This window comes from Aythya ferina (assembly GCF_964211825.1).
Source record: "Aythya ferina genome assembly, chromosome: 3".
Lineage (NCBI taxonomy): Eukaryota > Metazoa > Chordata > Aves > Anseriformes > Anatidae > Aythya > Aythya ferina.
Window position 1 is genome coordinate 15,949,272 of NC_140298.1, and position 22,009 is coordinate 15,971,280.

At 39.6% G+C, this 22,009-nt stretch overlaps 1 protein-coding gene across 1 annotated transcript in view; it reads left to right on the top strand.

The window, feature by feature from the left end:
- The first annotated feature begins 809 nt into the window (after positions 1 to 809).
- FSHR (follicle stimulating hormone receptor) overlaps positions 810 to 22,009 on the top strand; it is a 203,899-nt gene continuing 182,699 nt past the window's right edge. The window contains exon 1 of the mRNA XM_084513092.1: positions 810 to 977. The gene's annotated coding sequence lies outside the window, so the exon portion shown is untranslated. The remainder of the gene's footprint in view (positions 978 to 22,009) is intronic.

Consider the following 22,009-nt stretch of genomic DNA (forward strand, 5'->3'; position numbering starts at 1 on the left):
CACAGCATATGCAAAGTAAAACTCATTGGATATACTTAAAATTATTTAGGTTGTTTACACCATGAAAAGATGCTGATAAAAGTGATGAAGACTTTTCAGATTTATTTTTTTTTTAATAAATATGTTTCTGAGGATAGGCCTTACAATATTAAAGTGACTTGCAAGGTGAGAAAATCAGAGTGAGAATATTGGTGACTACTTGTAAAGATACATGTTAATGCATTAAAATAATTATTTTTCACATAGTAATCTTTCTATTGCCCCTTTCTTGTCTCCATTTTTTTAAAAAGAAAGGAATAACATGGCTGTCATAATAGAATATTCTTCAGCAAGAAAACTAATCTCCCGTGTAGCCAAACTCCCTCAGCAACTTGAGAACTATACAAGGCCACTTCTTAGTAACAAAAGGGACATTTTTGTCCTTGGATGTGTACAGATGGTATTCAGTGAAGTACACAGAAGCCAAGGCATGTCTTAGTAGTAGAAATAGCTGAGATTTTTGACGATTATGGTTAGAAAAGAAAAGCAGTCTATTTCTTTCATTCCTTTATAATTGGTGTGACTGTTGGACACTGGGGAAGTACAAGCAAGTATATAACAATTCATACTATGCAGTAGGATTACATTGAAAAAGGACACAAAGACGTGGAGAAAGAGCGAGTCAGCCATTGTTTGTCTGCTTGGTTAAGGAAAAATATCAAGCCCTTCCCTCTGCTTGAAAATAGTCCCACTGGTATCAGTTCATTGCTCTCTGAGCTGTAACACAGGTGGGAGTAGGGAATTTCCCTTCCACTGGATCTGACCATTCTGGTTCTCCTGCCCTGCTGAGGTCATCTATTTATTTTTTTGTAAACTAAACCTTAAAAGATGCAGTGTCTGAGAAAGAGCCGTGTCTGAGTCACCTTTGCAGCAAGCAGAGCTAAGGTAAACCCTGGATGGCTGGTGTGCCTGCTGCCAAGGACCGTAGTGTTTTGTTGGTAAGAAGGCAATGTGCACAGACTAAAAACAGAGTTAATTGCAGTTCTGACCATTTTCATTGGATTTGATAATTATCAGATGAAATATCTGTTCTATCCTCCTTTGGGAAAAATGTGTTTTACTGTTGGTTTTCTTTTTTTTCTTTTTTATTTAGTGAGATTTAGAATGGTAGTTTACACCCTAAATGAGACATCATGTGTTTCTAGGTGCTGGCAATAAACTGATAAGTAGGACTACTAACTAAAGAAACCTTTATTCTGCACCTCTCTGCCCTCCCTTAAGAAGTAAGATAACTTCAGTTGAAAATGCAAGTGCTATTTGCAAGATTGCATTTTTTTATTTTTTAAGGATAATTTGTGTTTGTTTATATATATGTATGCCTTAAATAACCAGTGCTCTATTTTTATTTTTTTTAAGTCTTAAAAAATATTACAGTACGATAGTGTGTCTTATTGGTTACCAAGGGTAACATGAAGTATGGGTTTAAAGGCATTTCTGTTGGCATTCCGTACATTTTACATTTTCTCTTGGATGATGCTAAGTGACATAATGTTTGCACTATGTCAGATTTTGAGATGTTCTCTTTAAAGGAATTAAAAATGAGTTAATTGGGTATCACTGAAAATCAGGAACTATGCATAAGGAATTTATACCTGCACATTCCCCGTGTTCTCTCTACAACATTAGAACAAGTTAAAATAAATAACTCGTATTATATACAGTGGTTTCTGATATGCTTGCATCTGAGCTAATATGATAACTACATAGCTTGAATTAGGTTGTCTCTAAGGTAAAACTAAAATGGTTTCCTAATCCCAATATTGCAAAAAGCAAACTGGTAACATTTTAAAATCTTTGTGTTGAAAGCTGTCTTTAACCCAGCCCAAAGCAATATCTTTATTCTATTTTTATCATGTTCGCCTTGAATTTTTGTGTAGCTGATATATTTTGTTCATTAAGTATAAATCATGGTGTACAAAACTGATAATATTAATTCTGCAATGTAGGTACCACTGGTACAAGCTGTTCTTTTCTGGATATTACTACTTTGGATGAATTTGGGTAGCTTCTATGGAAAACTTAGGATTTTCTAGGTCTTTCTGTGTTAGGTTTACATGGCAAGGTTTTTGTAGTGGGGTCTGAAGGGGATGCCTCTGTGAGAAGAATCCAGACACTGCCCCTGGGCCCATAAGGGCCAATTTTAGCCGTCCCCAGTACAGATGCGCCCCTGGCCAGAGACAAGCCAATAAATGATGTTGTTTGCACCTCTGTGAGAGCAGATTGAAGAAAGGGGGAAGAAATACTGCTGGGCAACAACAGCAAGGAGTGAGAAGCAGCCCTGCAGCCCTCAAGGTCAGTGCAGCAGGAGGGCAGGAGGTGCTGCAGACAGCAGCAGTTCCCCTGTGGCCTGTGGAGAGGCCCCTGGTGGAGCAGGCTGTCCCCCTGCAGCCCATGGGGTCCCACATGGAGCAGATCTCCACGCTGCAGCCCCCCCATGGGTGGAGGAGCCCCCTGGTTGAGCAGGTGGATGTGGCCTGGAGGAGGCTGTGGCCAATGGAGAGCCCCTGCAGGAGTAGGCCCCAGGTCGGAGCCGCAGCCCATGGAGAGGAGCCCACGCAGGCACAGGGGGTTTGGGGGGAGCTGCCGCCCACCCATGGGGGACCCGTGCTGGAGCAGTTTTCTCTTGGGGGATGGATGGACCCCGTGGTACAGAGCCATGTGGGAGCAGTGCTTGAAGAGCTGCTGCCTGTGGGCAGCCCCCACAGGATCAGTTTGGGAAGGATGGCATCCCGTTGGAGGGACCACACATGGAGCAGGGGCAGAGTGACCGCGAAGGAGCGGCAGAGATGGAGGTGTTAGGGACTGACTGCAGCTACCATTCCCCCATTCCCCTGTGCTGCTTGGGGGGAAGGAAGTGTTTTTGTTTGTTTCTCAGTGCTCTAGCCCGTTGGTAATAGGCAATAAATTACCTTAATCTCCCTACACTGAATCTGTTTTGCCCATGACAATAATTGTTGACTGATCTCTTTGTCCTTATCTCAAACCTTGAGCCCTTTTCATCATGTTTTCTCCCCCTTGCCCTTTGATGAGAGGGAGTGAGAGAGTGGTTGTGGTGGAGCTTAGCTGCCCAGCTGGGTAAAACCACCACACTCTCTCATGATAGCAGCTAGATGGTATCATAAGTTGTTTTTAATGAGCTCACTGTGACAGGATAAGGATAGGTAAGGATAGCAAAGTTTGATTTGTCATGTTGTCCTATACAGTTAACAACCTTTTAAACATTTTTATTTGTAAACTGGAACTTATGTTACATATGGAGCAGGCAAGGATTCAAATACATACAGTAGTGGTAACACCTTTTACTGATCATCTAATTTACAGCTGATATATGACATAGAGTTCCTGACCACTTGAAATTATTTTTTATAGCCCTCAATCTTCATAGATGATGCTCTGACCAACTCACACTTGTGATTTCTTTCCTGCCTGCCTAGATGTTTTTCTACAGTTTAAACTAGATACTGCAATTTTCAGCTGATAAACCAAACTGCTGCACAACAAAACATTTTGTTGTTGGTTCCTTACATAGCCGAGTCTTATTTATTTGTTAAATGATCTTTAGGTGAAGTTTGAGCATTTTCTTTTGAAATGCCCAGATTCAAAATGTACACCTGCACTTGGTTGACTTCAGATGCCGCTGCTTTTTTGAGGCAGAGAAGGCTGCTCAGCTTTCCCAGTAGCTGGACTGTGAATGAATAGTGATGGCTGATCTGGTATGGGGTCTAAGGTTGTAATTTGGGGTGCATTTGGAGACACCTCATCCCCTGCTCTGGACTGAGCAGTTCCTACTGGATTCATCTGTGTAACCTCCTTGTAGTGCAAGGAGGTTATTTGGATTTGCCACTTTCTGACGCAGTCACCTTCTTTCCCTTATATACAGCCATTCAACTTCTGCCTTGTGGTTCCACTGTTGGAGCATTGAATCATTATAAAGCACCCAGGCCAAAGATGCCTCCTTGAAATTGGAAAAAGATGTCTATAAGAAATTAAGAGTCCTTCACAACCTACCATACAAAACCCTTGTATTTTCCCCTGTCTGCCAGTATGTAACCTGAAGGCTGTCATGTTTAAAACAGATTTTACACAGCACAGAGTGGAAAATACAATGCACAGGGCTTGGAGCATCAAGAATGAGAACTCTGTTATTCCACATATGAACGCTAACGTCCCTCAGCTGTAAGAGCAGTGGGTATCTCAGAGGGAATGGATAAGAGAACTGTCAAATGAACAGCTAGATTAAGTAACCTTCTGTGATTCTGTGATATATAACCATAGTTTCAGATGTGACTATTCATAAATACCAAACGAGCTTTTTAATATTCCATGTTTCTCCGTCATAGCTAGAGACCCTTGTTCTAATTCTCAATAGCTTATAGAAATCCGGTTAGTCCAATTATGTTTTCAATGAATACAAAAGGTGAGCATTGTGTGTAACCTCTATTGCCTTTTAGGCTATGCTGCATCTTCCTGGATCTGTAACAGTGTGGGCTTCTGACACTGTCAGCTGCATTCGTTGTCAGTGAGCACAGGCACAGAAAATTTGGCAGAATTAAGTATTCTGAGAGCAGAGTGTCAACGTCAGATCAAATGCAAAAAATAATGTATAGGCAAGTTAGCAAAATACAGGCTTGCTGCGGCTTCTGGTAGAGAACAATGATCTGCTGCTGCCCTAACGAAGGTCCACAGGCCAGCAAGTAAAGGGCACGTCACCATTGTTAATTTACTTGAATGTCTCAGGAGAAGGCCAATAAGAAACACTAATCCCCGTGAGAGAGAAATTACTGACATGACCTTAGACCACATCAGAAGCATGTCCGCATGTAGAATTCCTCTGGCAGTTTGTTGAGAATTTGGAGTAAGGGCAGCATAATCCCTACATCTGTGAAGTCACTCTGTATCTTCATCATGGAAACTTTTCTCTCTTTTTTTTTTTTTTTTTTTTTTTTTTTTCCTTCTCCCCTACAATGGCATTATTGCTGTGGGTTTTTTCAGCTTTTCTATGGCATCTGATATGGGTAAAAGTATGAAGGAGAGCATGGGTCTCTAAATAAACTATTTTTGAATTAGGCAAGTTTAGAAATCTGCCGCAAATGTGATTTGTGTCAATGAATATTTGGAGAGAAAGGCTGCTTGTGTGCAAGGGGTACATAGTGTTCCTGAAAAAGTCCAAAAGAGGACAAAATGTGATATAAAAGCAACAAATTGCAATGCTTAAGATCTATCTTTCACGTGTTCAGGGTGTTGTATTATTTATATGACTAAACAGGACAGCAAGCAGTGAATGTGCGTAATTAATTGTTTGCCAATGTATTATGTATCAAGGATTACTTGCTGTAGGCATAGCCTCACAATTCTGTAATGAATAAGCCAATAGATTATTGGTTTGGGGAGTAATTCATCATCAGAAAAGGGGAAGAGAATTCTTCTGCTTGGTTATTTGATGCAAATTCTTCACTCAGTCGTATTTAGTCACTTAAACACTAACCTAGCAGGAGGAAGACAAGACCTAGCATATGCAACAGTGAAAATAACATTTTTGTTAATCGCTCTGAACATTTAAAGATTAATGAAGTCCTTCATCTGCATTAATGCAGCTATAGGTGCTCCTGTAACTACTGGTTCCCTGGCTGGTTTCCAAAACATGGAGTTTAATTTCTGTAAAAAGTAGAAAGAAAATCCTGTTGTGTTCTGTACAGTTTTCCTGGTCAAGGCAGGTGTGATCCAGCTACTGGCTACACAACTAGTGCGGGCTCACTTCAGAATACCACGGAAGGCAAAGCCAAGGGATAAGAAAAACAAAACAAAAAAAAAAAACAACAGCAAAAACCATAACAGATGCTGCCATCATTCCATCATTGTCCTTTTAATCACTTTCAGATTGGCTACCTGTGGGCTTCAGTTGCATTTTGGGCCCTATGAACTGGTGTGACTAGAAGATATAAGCTTTAATAAATTCCTGTTTAACAGGAAAATGGCAGCAACTGAAAATGGCATCACTACCTGAAACCTTGTGTAAGTCTTTAAGCTCTTGGAGGGCTGTCAAGTATTGGATTTGCCTGTACAGTTCCTGGTACAATGGGACGTTGACCTCTGACTGGGATTTTAAAGTGTGACTATATGGCTAAAGTTAATTAACACTAAGGCTTAAAATATGGAGATGCCTGCATCCATTGAATATGCTTTTGTGTTACTTAAATGAATTAGGTGAGGGTGATGCAGCAGGAGCAGAATGGTGTAGTTTATCCAGCTGTTGCCAAAACAAGGAAGATATACTGCAGTCCTCTCTCTCTCTCACCCTTGTTCACATATGTTTGTTTGCTTGTTTGTTGCTTCCTACCTGTCTTTCTTTGGCAGTGTTGCTGTGTGCAGATGGTCCTCTTGAGTATTTTGCTCCTTAATTGCCCTTCTTCAAGTCATGCAGAGAGTGGTCAGCCTACACCTTCCTTACCTTCAAATACCCTTGGGTATTTGGGGTCATTGATAGATGGTGTTTTTACTGTAGTTCATCTGCAACAGACACTAAAAATATTTCTGGAGCTAGGTTGCTTTAGTGATGACATCATGCCAACACTGTCACCTAGGTAATGGAACTAATCACCATAGCAACAAGACTTTATCATTCAGCCGCCCAAGCATTTTTGACAGATGGAAAAGCCTAAAGATTTGAAGTAGGACACAAATGAAACCGATCTGATTGGGCTAAGTCATATTAACAGTTCATGAGCAGGAATCTTCTGTGCAAGGTGAATCAAATCAGAGGAGATGATGTATCTTTTATAGGCCCCTTCACTTCAAATTCAATTGTTGAAGGTTAAAATTTTCCTTCCTCTAGGTAAAAAATAGCAGCATTTAACTAAAATAAGTAGATAATAAACCTGATTGTTTAAATATTATTGTACAGTCTTGAGGTATTACTCCTGTTTTAGGCATTGTATGAGACTAAATGACAAAGTACTCCTAAAAACTTTATCTGACCATTAGTTCACTGCAGGGGGTAGTACTTTACCTTGCTGAAATGAGATTATGAGTACTGACATGGAGAGCACCTCACGCTGAGACCTGCCCTAAGCAGCTCCAGTGAGGCGGCCAATTTCCAGCTGTGCTACCTCTGCCTTGGACTTTGTTGGGAAATACATAACCTCAGACTACAGCTAGTACAGTCAAATGCAGCTAGGATTAGGCCCCAGCTGAAGAATAATCAGAGTGAATTTCTCTCTCAAAGTAATTTTTGCTATTGACTCCAGCAGACCCACATTTCACCCTATGGATACTATTCTGTTGCACACCATGTTCAGTTTTCTTGGAAGACAAAAGCTGAAAGTACCCCTTCACTTTCTGCTATGGTCCTCAGACCTATAAGCCATATTGCTCATCCATGCGGGCAGTAGTGATGCTGCTACAGGTGGCATGGAATAAATCAAGAGTGACTGCTTTAGGATCAAATGCGAAGGACCTGATTAGGCCTCCTTGATCCAATAGATGAGGGGAAAAGTTTGGATAGGAGTGAACGCATTCTGCAAGGTAGCCATCTGAGTACATGAGCAAAAAAAGCATCTTTGCCAGCAGCCTGGTAAAGAGGTCTTTAAACTACATGAGTCTTGGTGATAACAGCCTGCAGTTAAATGAGGAGACAGAAGCTGGGGTAGCAAGTGTATGGGGGCAGGATGAAGTGCTCTTAAAGCAGTCTGAGGAAGTCAGAAAACAGGCCATAGTCCTTATGGGAGACTTTGGCGTCCCCCTTGGAAGGGCAGCACACTGGGAGGCAAGCAGTGTGTGAGGTTTCTGGAGTTTGTCAGTGGTAGTTTCTTAATGTAGATATTAGGTATGTTAACTAGATATCACATTCTCCTGGATGTCCTACTCACAAACAAGAAAGAACTGGTTGGGGATGTGACCAGGCCTTGACTGTGGTGATCATGAAAGTGTGGAGTCCAGGCTGCTGCCCAATGTGAAGGCAAGTAGCAAAGTGCAGACCCTGGAGCAGGAGGGTGGGGGGACAGGCTTTGGTGTATTCAGGAAGCTGTTTGATAAGATCCTGTGAGAGACAGCTGTCTCACCCATATTCAAAAATGTCAAGAAAGACAAACAGAGAAACTACAGGTCAATCAGACTCATTTTACTTCTAGAAGCAAATCCTTCTAGAAACTATTTTTTGACATACAAAGGAGAGAGAAGTTGCAAGTAGCCACTGTGGACTTACAAAGGGCAAATCATGCTTGACTAGAGCTGGGGATGATGAGAAATCAGAGGATGCTGTCTACATTCACTTTTACAAGGTTTTTGACACAGTCACCTACATCATCCTTTTATCCAAGCTGGGATATTACAGTCCAAGTGAGTGGACTACTGGGTGAGTGAAAAAAAAAAAAAACACGTCTGGCTCAGAAGGGTCAAAATAGCAGTGATTAATGGCTTGTATCCCATCTGGTGGAAGCCGGCCATGAGAGGGATGCCTCAGTACCAGTAATCTGGAGGAGGAAACAGATTTGCACCCTCATCCAGTTTGCCGTTCAGTTCAAAGTCCTTCACTTAGGACAGATTGCCCCCTTATATCCAGACAGAATGAGAAGCAGCTCTGCTGAAAGGGCCTTGGGGGTCTTGGTGTGCAGCAGGTTGAATGTTGTCCAGCAGAGCTGCAGAAAAGGTCAACAACATCCTGGGCTGTAAGAAGATTGTAGACCGTAGATTGAGAGAAGTCCTTTCATCTTGGTACTCGTTAGACCACATCTAGATTACTGCATCCTGGTTGAGACCCCTGGCAGAATAAAGTGTCCTGGAGGGAGTACAAGAGAAGTGACTGGAATGGTCAGGACAGGAGCACTTGCCCTTTGAGGGTAGTCAAACGTAGTAAGAGGCTGCAAAGAGAGGTCATGGTGTCTCCATCTTTGGAGGCTTTCAAGCCCTGACAAAGTCTTGAGAAATACTTCCGTGTTAACCCTGCTCTGAGCAAGAGTTTGGATGAGAGATCTCCCCTGGTCCCTTCCAACTGGAATTTTCTATGAGATATATATATATATACACACACACACACCTATTTATTACTGGAAAATACAATTCTTTTTTATTCCTCCTAATCTTCCTACCTGTATCTAATCTCTTAAGGTTATACCCCTATAGTGGCTTGTGAAGCAACAACAACAAAGATATTAGAGTGTCTTTCCTATAATAAAGAGACATGTATCGTATTGAGATTAAATGCAACTGATCACAGAATATGGTATTTAAACAGAAAGTCTGTGTTGTACTTTTTTTTTGTACTGAGATATACATTACCATTTTAATCAAAATGGCTTATATTTGTTCAGGCAGTAACAGTGAACAAAGTCTCAGATAAAGACAGTGACTCACTGTTACTTACTTACTGTCTTTAACATAAATATTAGCTGCCCTCCAGTAAATGCAACGCATCTGTGCTTAGAAATGCAGTACACAGTAGATTAAATGCCATTTCTTCCATTTATTTACCCATATTATAGAAGCTTGGTAGTAACCGAAGTTTTTCACTCTGGTGGAATTAGACATGGTAATTGTTTTTAACATATTGTCTGATGTCTTTCCTTATCAGGAGTTCAGGTTTGTTTTCCCACCTTTAGTATCAGACACTTTCTAATGGAAAGAGGGACTTTGGACAAATAGGCTGGAGGGTCAAAATAATGCTGGTAATTACTTTTCATTCTAATTGAGCTTGTGAAGACATAACTCAGCATTTAGAATTTCTCCATGCATCTCATGAGTTCTTCTCATCATCTCCCTTCCAGGCAAACATAGACAAATTGTGGTTTATGTTCTGTAACCTCAGTGGCTTTGGGTATTTAAAGCCACTTTTAAAGGCTCAGGAAAATCACAGCAAAACAGCTGCTTGGTTTTATGAAATACAAATGGTACAGTTGAAAATGCACAGATGACCTCTTGCTGATGTATTTCAAGAATGTGCTTAGATGTTGTTCAAAATATGAATTTGAATAAATCCATGATTGATTAATGATTTTCCAGTTGGTGACAGCAGCTATTGGTGGGATAAAGCAAGTAGTCTGATATCAGAGTCTGAGTTTTCATACTTAAATATAGTTCTACACTTTTTGCATTTGGTACGATTAAAACTGCTTTCTAACTTTTATTTGAAATTCAATTTTATTTTTTTCTTCCAGTGGCTTTGTACAGTCTCAAAACAGAGGATGGCAGATTACCCTGCTAGAGACAAATTCTAGATTCATTATGGCTTGAATCACTGCATTATTTTATTTTTATTTTTTTTCTGAAGGAAGTATGTTCTCTGTCTTACTACACTGTGTATATGCGAAAGGAGTAAAGAGGAAGGGATGCTACCACCTTTACAACTTGTGCAGAAAAATTTTGCGTCACAGATATATGAGTAAAAAATACCTAATACTTTGCAATATGCTTGCTCAATGAGTGCTTTCAGAGGCCCTTCATTTAATGCTGGTAGGGATTTATTCTGTGATTTAAGCAGTCAGTAAAAGGAAATTGTTTGTTTTGGTTACAGTACATGACAAGATTGGTTTAAAAGAAGCAATTGAATGCTTTTTCTTGCATACTAATCATTAAATGGCTATCAATAACTGCCTAATAAAACTAGTCCAAAATAAATCACACTTTTCTTAAGTACTTGATAAAGATTGGACAACACTTCAGTATGCTTCTCAATACAGGAGCACATTACAAAAGCAATCCATCCTCCAAGCACCAATTACTGTTACAGATTCATTAAAATGTTAAATAAATGTATTCAGGTTTCTGTATTGGAAAGTGAAAAACAGTAACAAAGCCAACAAAGATGCATGTGCCTGATTATACCATGCTGGAAGTAAATAATAGAGCATTACGCAATTCATGGCACAAGTAATGGTTTTTGGATAACAGCATATATCGAATTAAAAAATGATGGACACGTCAGAATGAAGTATGCTATAGTCAAAAAGTACAAGCTTCTAAAATAGATGATGATATGTTCGAGACCTGTACCCATAATTTTCAGAACTAAATAATTTTCAGACTCAAATAAGGCTTATTGTTTCCTTAAAAAGGAAAAAAAAAAAAAAAAAAGAAAAAAGAAAAAAAAGAAAAAAAATGGCAATTGCAATTTATTTAATTGAAGTGTGCAGCTGCAGTAAAATGTTCCCAGGGATTTTCAGCATGTACTTTGTATTTGTGATGTGAACTCACAAGCTTAGAGCAATTGCAGGCATGCATTAAGAGTAAGAGGGTATTCAGATGGAAGCATGCACATTTAAAATATTTCATACTAACCAGAAGTGATCAACCTGGCGCTGAAGTCTCAGAGATGCTTGGGATTGATCTTTGTTGAAAATAATTGGGAACTACTACAATCTAGAGCTTTTTTTTTTTTTTAAAAAAAAAAAAAAAAAAAAAAAAAAAAAAAAAAAACGGGTCTGTAAACAAGTATCTGAAATCAATGAGCGGTAACGCTATATGGAAATGCTGGAACTCAAACCCAAGTGAAGTGCATTCACTGAGTAGTGATTTAGCTGTAATCAAACATGGAGATAAATCCTGCAATATTTTAGCTGAGTAAGTTTGGTATAGCAAAGAAGGTGTATAGGAACGTGCATGGCATTTTTCCTGTTCTTTTGCAGTAATGAGGACAGAATCATCTATATCATAAATAGGTCTGACTCTTCTCACTGTAGGCCTGCATCTATCACATCTGGGTCTCTGACCTACTCCATAACAGCTTCAGCCAGTGTTGGAGAGTTGAGACTTTTGCTGCTCCTTTTACTTGGAGCATGGTGTTGTACTCTGACAGCATACACTCCCTGGATGTGGAGACCCTGTTGATGTGTTTTTCTGACCATTTTGATATTCATTCTCTATTTTCATTTAGAGTGTGTTTCTTAGGCTGCTTATGAGGATTTTAAAGTCAAGATATATGGTATCTACTGCAGCTTTTCACAAAGTACAAGCATGGTTTGTTTGGTTCATCTGGTAAAAAGAGCACTTTTATTTTATCCTTTTGGGGTGTTTGGGGTCTTCATATTTCTTTTTATTTTTCTAAGTTTTCAAAGCTAGGCAATCTGAGACTGCTCCAACCAGTTCCCTAAGTATTTTAGGAGAAATTTAATTAGATCTAGCAGTTTAGAAAATATCTAGCTTATCTTTATCTAAGTATTCATGGCATTTTTCAACGAGATCATTTGTCCTTACCTACAGGTGTTTAAATAAGTAAGCACCTTAATTACAGCCGACCTTTTTAGAATGAAGAATGAAATGTAAAAGGTGTTGATATTGAGATTAAGTTCATTATCTCAGCTTTGTCAGTTTCTTGTTGTATTGGAGATTACAACCACAAGACAAGGAGAAGAATAAAAGACCTCTCTGAACCCATGGGACATGATAACCCATCCCGTTGAAGTTTGGATCAAATTTTGCTAATAAATTTTGTATAAGTGTAGCTAGGATGTGTTCAAGGACTTAGTGTTACTTTGAGCCATGCAAGTGAGGAAGAATAAAGGGGGAACATGGAGATTCGGAATAGGAAGGTATTTCTGTGGTTCATAATAAGTTAATATGTACAGGCAATGTGTCTGTTTTGTCCCCAGTGGCAGAGGTAATATGAGATTAGCTCCAAATTCCAAAGTTTCAACAGTAAATGACTCCAAAGGAAGGTGGTAGTCTACTTTGCACAAAAAACTAATCTTAAAGATTTTTAATGCCGTGCTCTGACATTAGAGAACATTAGCTGCAATAAAGAGCAACAGCAAGCCTGGCACATAGATGGGAGTATTATAGGATTATAGGAGACTCCATAAATCCTAAAGGTTTTAGCAAATGAAAATCAGCAGTCACTAACTGTTGTTCACTCAATGTGCAGTATACAATAAGAGTTAAATTCTCATGCACTTGCATATATCAAAAACATTTTCCCCTTTAACATCCAAAACACTCTCCAAATACAATTTTTGACAGAATGCCTAAATGAGTGTGAACTCCACTGTTAACAGAAAGGACAAGAAATGCAATGGTTATGTTTCTGTCTCATGTATAGATAGGCCTTTTATTGCCAAGAGTAAAGTATCTGGTCATTAGGTCTCATAGGAAAATGTGACAGGATTTGCATCATACCTGAGGAAAACAGCATGAAGTAGAAGTCTTAACTCTTAAAAATCACTTTTAATATTACTTTAGCATCTTAGATAGCTCCTGCAGTCCTGAAATAGGTTAGAACAGGAGTCACAACTCCTTAGGAGACTGCAGGAAAACAGCAAGTGTTGGATGAATTAGCAGCAATGTAGCAACTGGGGCTTCCTTTACTGTATTTGCCATGAACCAAAAATTGAAAAGGATGATGATTTGGGAATTGCTATCATGCACAATAAGATGCTTTAAAAATGCATACATGTGTATGCATGGAAAGAAATCTTGTTCCACTAAACTGCTTCGCTGTCCTTTCTGGATACATTGAAATTAGGGAGGATATATTCAAAGGCATTTTCTTGCAGTTCTGTCTGTTGTCGTTCCATCAGGGAGGAATCACAGGATCACAGAGTGGTTAAGGTTGGAGGGGACCTCTGGAGGTCACCTGGTCTAAAACCCCTGCTCAAGCAGGGACACCTAGAGCAGGTTGCCCAGGACCATGTCCAAGAGGCTTTTCAAGATCTCCAAGAAGGGCAACTCCACACCCTGTCTGGGCAACCTGTAAAGAAGTGCTTCCTGATGTCTAGACAGAACCTCTTGTGTTCCTGTGTTCTTGTGTTCTGTGTTCCAGAATACTTGGAGCTAGCTCAGTATTCCAAGTCTCTAAGGCATGGAAAAGCTGGGAGAAAAGTACACATGTAAGCAGTATCCTAGGCTTCTGTAAAACATTAAATGTTGTGCCAGATGGGAAAATATTAGTTAAATTTATAGTAAGTTAATTAAGCCAAGATGGAGATTGATGTGTAAGAATTATAAAGTGACTGTGGAAGTGGCCCAGCAAAAGCTGGCAAAAGACTGTATGGAAAGGAGAACCATTAGAAAGTATTTAGTGAAGTACAATTATCAGATTAGGGCATAATCTCATTTAATATTTTCATTAATTACCTCAATATTAGAAGTAAGGGTGAATTAATGACTTTTTTTTTTCTGGTGGCATAAATTTGGAACATGCTATCGATAAAAATGGGAATTGCCATATTATATGGAAATAATTAGGTGACCTTGAGAGTAGGAATGATACAAAAGTGATGGAAAATCAAAGTACAAAAGACAAAGTTATGCACTTAGAGGCTGTGAACAAGAATTTCAGGCATTAACAGATGCATGAGCTGTAAGAAGAGAAGCCAGATTATATATTTTAGTTAGCTCTGGACTCCTGAACTCTGGTATGATGTAGCTGTGAAAAAGCTCATTGGCACTGGAACAGGTTGCCCAGAGAAGCTGTGGATGCTCCCTCTGTAGAGGTGTTGAAGTCCAGGTTGGATGGGGCTTTGAGCAACCTGACCTAGTGGAAGGTGCCCCTGTCCATGGCAGGGGGGTTGGAACTGGATGATCTTTCCAACCAAATCCCTTGGTTGGAAGGGATGATCCCTTTAAACCAAAAGCATTCTGTGGAAGAGGAGAACCTATAGAGAAGCAAGAAAAAGATATGGTATTCAGCATGGTGTTTAGTAAAAGATCTGATGCAAGCTCTGCTGTCCTGGTGTTGCCATTCCATCTTCTTCAATTTCTTACGATATATGATGTATAAACAAGAAGGTTTGAAAGTTACAGTACCTAACACACAGGTGTAATATTTGACTTGACTTCTCTAAATGCATGGCTATACCTGATCTTTGCTTTGATTGAATGAGATTTTACAAGCACAAAGTTGTTCAACTCAGCTTCTGTAAACGACTTGGCCATTTTTTCCTGGGATAAATTTGCCTCAGAAAGAGGACAAAGATTTCTGCACTTCACCCAGCACTGTAGAATCACATGCAGGAACTATATTCGCTCTGTCATCAGTTTCTCTAATAGGAAAGAAATTGTCCTGCACACTGTGACTGGCTTTTCAGTTCATAGACAGGAGGAGGGAGATTCGCTGAAGCTTTGAAGCAGGATTTAGAATTAATACTATTCAGTAACAAGGAACTTGAATGTTTTTTTGTGTGTAACATCAGAGAAAAGCTCCTTGGATTATCATTAAAATAGGTGCATAAAGTAGATATTGTTTTCCTGACCATACGGAGTCTGCTGCCATATGCTCACAGTCAGAAATGGCATGAGGTATTATTCATAATGGCTTTTATTTATGACAGTTTCTGGGATCCAGGGTTCTAGCTATGATGGCTCAGCAGGTTTCCACAGCTCAGCTGCGACTAGACCTAATTCTGATTCACTCAGACTGCTCCTGCAGCCGAGAGCAGCAGCAAATAGAAAAGATACTGCTGATAAATTGCAGATAGAAAAATATAAAATCAATATAACAATTATAGCTGATCCAATCAGAAAGAAGGGATACTAGGGGAAATTCAAAAAGAACAAGGGAATAAAATCCACTGCAATTAGTAACAAATGTGAAGTACTTATCACAAAAGAGATACTTAAACATTATGCAGTAGGACACAAAAAATGCAGAATAAATATAGCCAGAGAAGCAAGTATGTACACTTAAAGCCAAGTGTCTTGCAGGGGTGAGAGTGGTTTGCAACAATAACACCTATGGCATCACATTCAGCTCTCTGCTTTACACCTCTTCTCATTTCTCTGCTTTTGCTTTGTGTTTTTCCAGTCAATTGCTACTTCAGTAGTCAAAAAGGTAGAGACTACAAGAAGTTTTGGTGTTCCAGAACATGGTGTCTGCTACATTCTTGCTATGTCATGGAAACCAAAGCAATCCATGCAGTGCTATGTTGGAATAGTCATCAGTCTTACTTTCTTTACCATCTGTGCATGTAGAAAAGGAACATTCATTGTTTCAGCCAAGGATTTAACAGGTCCTATCTAGACTTAATGTTATTTCTTTGCAGGAAATAATTTCAGCAAGGTAAAGGCTGAGGTTAAGGGGAAAAATGATGCTAAAGTGCATTTATATTGGTAATATGTTTAGCATAATGTTACCTATGCTTAACTACTTTTGGCTTGTGTTTGGTTGATTAATTATTTATCTGGGGGAGAAGCCACAGCTCACCAGCAGCAACTTGCTCAGAAGCCTTGTGAGCTTGCTTGGATTTATGGGAAATTAAAAGTTACAACTCTTCCCTAAAATATGTTGCCTGCATGTCAGTACATGTTCTGTCCTATTTTTACTCACCATGCGTGGTTCCTGTCTATTGCAATGAAAGATTTGTCCCTGCCCAGCACTGGCATGAGGCCTTTTGGGACAGTCATTGATATTCCTGTGCTGAACCCTAAATGTCCACAGTTTGGAATAAACCACAGTACAGATCCCTAGGTGCCCAAAGCAGAGAAAGTGATGTCAAGACGTGTTTCACCCAAACTGCTAAACTGAAATACCAACAGCATCGTCCTAGCAACTATAGAATCATAGAATCTCCTGAGCTGGAAGGGACCCACAGGGTTTACTGAGTGCAACTCCTGGCTCCACAAAGGGCTACCTAAAAATTAAACCATATGTCTGAGGGTGTTGTCCAAACACTTCTTGAATTCTGTCAGGCTTGCTGACGTGACCAGTTCCCTGTGGAGCCTGTTCCAGTGCCTGACCACCCTCTCAGTGAAGAACTATTTCCTAATACTCAGGTGCAGAATCCAGCACTTGTACCTGTTAAAATTCATTCAACTGGTGATTACCCAGCCCTTCAGTCTGTCAAGATCTCTGCAAAGCCTCTCAACATTTGAGGGAGTCAGCAGTTCTTTCTAATTTAGTATCATCTGCAAACATATGTTGTATGCATTTGATTCCTGTGTCCAGATCCTATATAGGAAACACGGAAGAGAACTGGCACTAAAATGGAGCCCTAGGGAACCCTACTACTGACTGGACACAAGCCTGAGGTAATCGCATTTACTGTAACCCTTTGAGCCCGACCCATTAGCCAGTTGTTCACCCATCATATTGTGTACTTGCCTAGCTGTATGCTGGAGACTTTGTCCAGAAGGATACTATGAGAAACAGTATTGAAAACTTTGCTGAAATCCAAAAAGATTACATCAAGTGGCTTCCCTTAATTGACTAGATGCATAACCGTGTCCTAAAAGAAATTAAGTTTGTTAAGCAGGACTTTCCCCTCAGGAACCTATGTTGGTTATGACCCATGCCTGCATTGTCTTTCAACTGTTTTTCAATAACTCCCAGAATAATCTTTTCCATAATTTTACCATGCACTGAAGTGAGATTAATAGGCCTGTAATTACCAGCATCTTCTTTCTTACCCTTCTTGAAAACTGCAACAATGTTTGCCAGCTTCCAGCTGACTAGGACCTCTCCAGATTTCCAAGACCATTTAAAAATAATTGCAAGTGATCTTGCAATAACATCAGCTATCCCTTTTAGTACTCTAGGATGAATCCCATTGGGTCCCATGACTGATGCACATCCAGATTAAGCAGCAAATCCTGCACACAAATCCTTCACCCACAAGACCCTCTCTGTTTACAAGCAACACATCTAGGAGGGCACCTTTCCTGGTGCCCTTTCCTGGACTTATTTTTATCATTTAGATTCAAATGGACACTGTCTATCCCTTCCACACCTCAACCTAAATGAAAACACTGTGTGTCTGATGTGTTGTCCATCGCTGAAGGACTCAGACCTTTCAGATGTCATGGGATGTCATGGGCCCAGCAGATGGTCTGCCCTTGTCTGCTGCAGCACTTGCTTAAATAGTAAGCTGTTGCTTCCTTGGAGCTTGCAACAAGCCCAGAAAGTAGCCATTGCTCTTGAAAGGCGAACTAGTGTGTCCCTCCAATGGACACTGAAATTTCACTGAGCTCAACCTGACATGGCACTGCACTGCACTGCAGTTGTGATCATCAAGAATGTTTTTTTTTGTTTGTTTGTTTTGTTTTTGTTTTCTGTGTTGTCTGCCATGAAAAGTAAACTTTGATGATGACAAATCACATGTGCTTTGTTCCATACAATCATTGCTGAATTTGTGGGCACCCTGAAGTGATGAAAACAGAATAGAGAAGTTCATGGGTGCTGGAATTTGCATGATTGATTGTGATCTGCAGAGCATTGTTCCACCTTCAGTAAATGTACAGTTCTCAATACTGACAAATGCAGTTGAAAGTGATCTGATTAGGGAAAAATAAATAACATCTCTAAAAAAAAAAAAAATCTGTAGGATGCAAACAGGCATCTTGGCTCAACTCTGAGGCAATGTCACTGTGTTTTTTTTTTTCCCCAGTGTGCTGCAAAGGGAGGCCCTCTGATTTTCAAGACCAGAATGTTGTGGAGGCTTACAACTTTATTGCCACATAACTCGTACAGTGGACTCTCCTGCCAGAGTCAATATACTGACACAAACAATAATATTATCAAATGTAGTTTGTTCTTTGCTGTTTCCTGAAAACAAATGAAATAAAGTGTAGCATTATTAGCTCTTTATTTTGCCAGTGAAAATAAAATAAAAAAAAAATCTAAAATTCTAGTAGTTTGTTGCTGGTACCCAAATTCACAGAACTGAGTGACAAAGACCTTGGACTACATTATTCCCTGCAGAAGGCAGCTGTTTCCTTTTCTGTGTGTTCCTCTGGAGACACCATTCCTTGAATTTTGCATGAGTGAAATGACTGATTCTTCCTTTTCTGCTGAAGTGTAAGTTCCTCCAAAAGCGAGGAGGCAGGGAAACAGAGAAGCAGCCATGAGGCCACCCCAGATCCTTTACCTTATCTCATGATATTTGCCCAGCACAGAGAAAGGAAACCAAGTGTTCCCTTTTGTTCCAGGCAAAAAGGCTGGCAGGGCTGCCTTCAGACAGCAGCTGTGCCAGGACTCCCCCATGACTTGAGCACTTTTTTTTTTTTTTTTTTTTTTTTTTTGTCCCACACTGTGGGCTGTGGTGTAAAAGTTATACCTTGCACTCAATCTGCATAATTCAAACATCCAATATCCCCACTACTTTGCCAGGGAGGATTACACTTTTTTTTTTTTCTTTTTTCTTTTTTTTTTTTTTTTTTTCCCACAAAGTGAACAAGTATGTTTTCAGAGAAAAATATTTCCATGGCTACAGATCCTTCCCATGCAGTGGAATGGCTTATGCAACACAGCTAGCAGAGACCTAATAAAATGACAGGAAGAAATTAAATGAAAGGATGGTTGGGTATTTGATGACAGATTTCTTTTTTCATCTAAGACTCTTGTGACTGTCTCAGGTGACCAGAGATGCTGTCAAAGTCTCTATGTTGCATCCAGATTTTACTTGGGCCTTGATCCTCTAGATTTTTGCCACTGCATTGTGCACTGATGTGGCCCTTGTGCAGTTTTATAGTCATGGTTGCTCCACATGCTGTTGTGTGTTTGTATCTCACATGTAGGAAATCAGACCGGTTATGCAAACAGGAATTTGTCTTATGTTGCTGGTACAGCTATGAAGCTATAAAATCATAGAAGTTCTCAGCACTAAATAGTAATAAATATTTATCTCTTTGTACAACACCTTTGTGATAGGAAGTACTAGAATTAAGAACAACCTGGTGTAACCAGAAGATGATGGTACCTGGCAGATTTTTGTCTGTGGGTTGCTTCCTTGTGAGTCCTAGACTTCCATATTTTCTCTGACATGTTCTGAGATATGGATCGTATGAGTGACGTAAAATTTCCTCTTCTCTACCTAAGCTAAAATATAGATTATGAGTAGATTATGAGGTATACTCGTTCAGTGTAAGGGACAATTAAATTGTAAGTGGAATCTGATTGTTTTAAAGTGCCAAATTCTTGTTCTTTTTAGTTTATTTTTAATCATTTACGTAGCCACTGCTTGAATAGGAGGAAGCACTCAGCATTCCTGTTCATCTTTAAATCTTTAATAAATATACTTTATATGCTTATGATCGTTTCACTTATAAGGCTAAGTGCTTTCAGTTTTTAAATGAAATCCTAGTATTACAATGAACTGAGGATGAGTCCCTCTAGTTTAATGAGGAGATTGTTTTTCATAAGTATTGGACGCTAGTCTGACACACATTTGTAATTTTAAAAATAACTGGAAAGCTAGGATTAAATTCTGTGTTAACTGAAGGGCAGCTTCAGTAAAGATAAAATTAAAAAAAAAAATAAAATGTACATATGAACCAAACAGATGGTAAAGACATTTCACCAATATCCTCTAAGTATTAGTAAGTAAATGCGACTATTAATTTGGGTGAAGTGACCTGATTAGTACCCTCTGACTTTTTTTGTAACAGCAGAATCTAATATATCCTATTTATATGAGTGTGAAGAGCTTCTAGTCATATTGTAATGATTTCTAAGGGCCAATTTGAAAGAGTTTGCACTGTAAGTGTCAAGTTGACAAGCTCACATCCTCTCCTTGATGTGAAGTGCAAAGTTCATGAAGATGTCAATGTCTTGTCTTGCCAAGTCTCCCAGCTGGAGAGTAATACTGCATAACAGTCAGGAAACTTCAGATCCAAATTAATCAGCTCAAACATTGCAGGGCTTTACAGGGAAAACTATGGCACGAGTGAGTAATTTTTAGATAAGTTCTGTTCGATGGCATTATCAGTATTGATCTCATATTGAGATGTATTGCTGGGCAGATGTAGAAAATTCAGACTTGCAGTTTCAAGTCAAATAGCATTCCTTGTAATATTCAGTGCAAATTTTGCCTTAACTGGCAAAACATCATGAACTCAGTCAACTTCATTCTGTTTCAGGAGCTGTGCGTACATTAGCACATATGAATAATATCCACACCTCAGCACTAACATTCTGCTGTTTTTCTTACAATGTTAGCATTGCTGTGATAAGCAGCAGGTATATGAACTGAAGCTTCTTTGATTAAAGTGAATGAGGAAAGAAGAGCCAAGCATTGGCATACTTCAGAAACTCTTACCACCTGGTCTGAAAATGCCTCTTCTCTTCTCAGTCTGAATAAAACCGAGTCTGAGTCAGGACACACTGGCAATTCCTGCCATTGCAGGATTCAGTCTTTACCCCTGCTGTTGGCCTCTGAAATTAGTGAGACAGTAGGGAAGGAACAATTGAAAGGGTATGGAACTGTTTAAGACAGCGTGATTGAGTTTACTTGTGGTGGAATATCTGTAATTTATATGGCTGCTTTTGAGATGTGTTCTGAAGTTATATTGAGAGTGCCTATGTATCCAGATAGGAGCCTTTTAATATTGCTTCTATACAGCTAATGAATCAGTCAACACCAGATTAAAGATCTGTGCTTCTGAATGCCAGCCAGTGTTTTGCTGTCACAGTTTTTCTTTTCTGTATGAAATTGTTGCCCGTGTTTTAATTTGTACTTGCTAAAATACATATTCTTTTGAAATACATACCTTACAATAGACAGCTTGAAAGCTGCCACCAGGCTTACCTCTCACTGAGCTGCTGCTGGCTCAGTGGAGGAAATTGTCCATCTTGTCTTTGCTAAACTAATAAAGCAATGCTCTTTTTATTCTATACCTGCAAAAGTAGCTAATTTAAGATCTGAGTGAGGCGCTTGTCACTCCTTGGTGGTGGCCATAAAGTGTTTGAGCTGTTCTGCGTCATATTCACAACATCCAGAAAAGAGCCTTTAACTGCTGCAGTGTAGTTTTCTGTCATCTCTTATCCACAAAAGAACATATTGGTGGCTTTATCCATGCCAATTAGGCTTACATGAGTCATCCTCACATCTCCCAGGGTGACCACTGCAAAGGCATGCCTGTGGTCTAAAGGTTCTCACTTCTCGATGACAGTGAAGGAGAGAGCCCTGAACCTACTAATGTCCTTGCGGTCCCTGAGAGAACTCATTAAAAAACTTCTCCCTAGCTCCAATTCCTGACTTTTGTGACTTTGAGGGAAGGAAGATGGGCCACAGAAATGTGGTGTGGGTCAGGTAAAGTTCTGTGAGTCAATGTA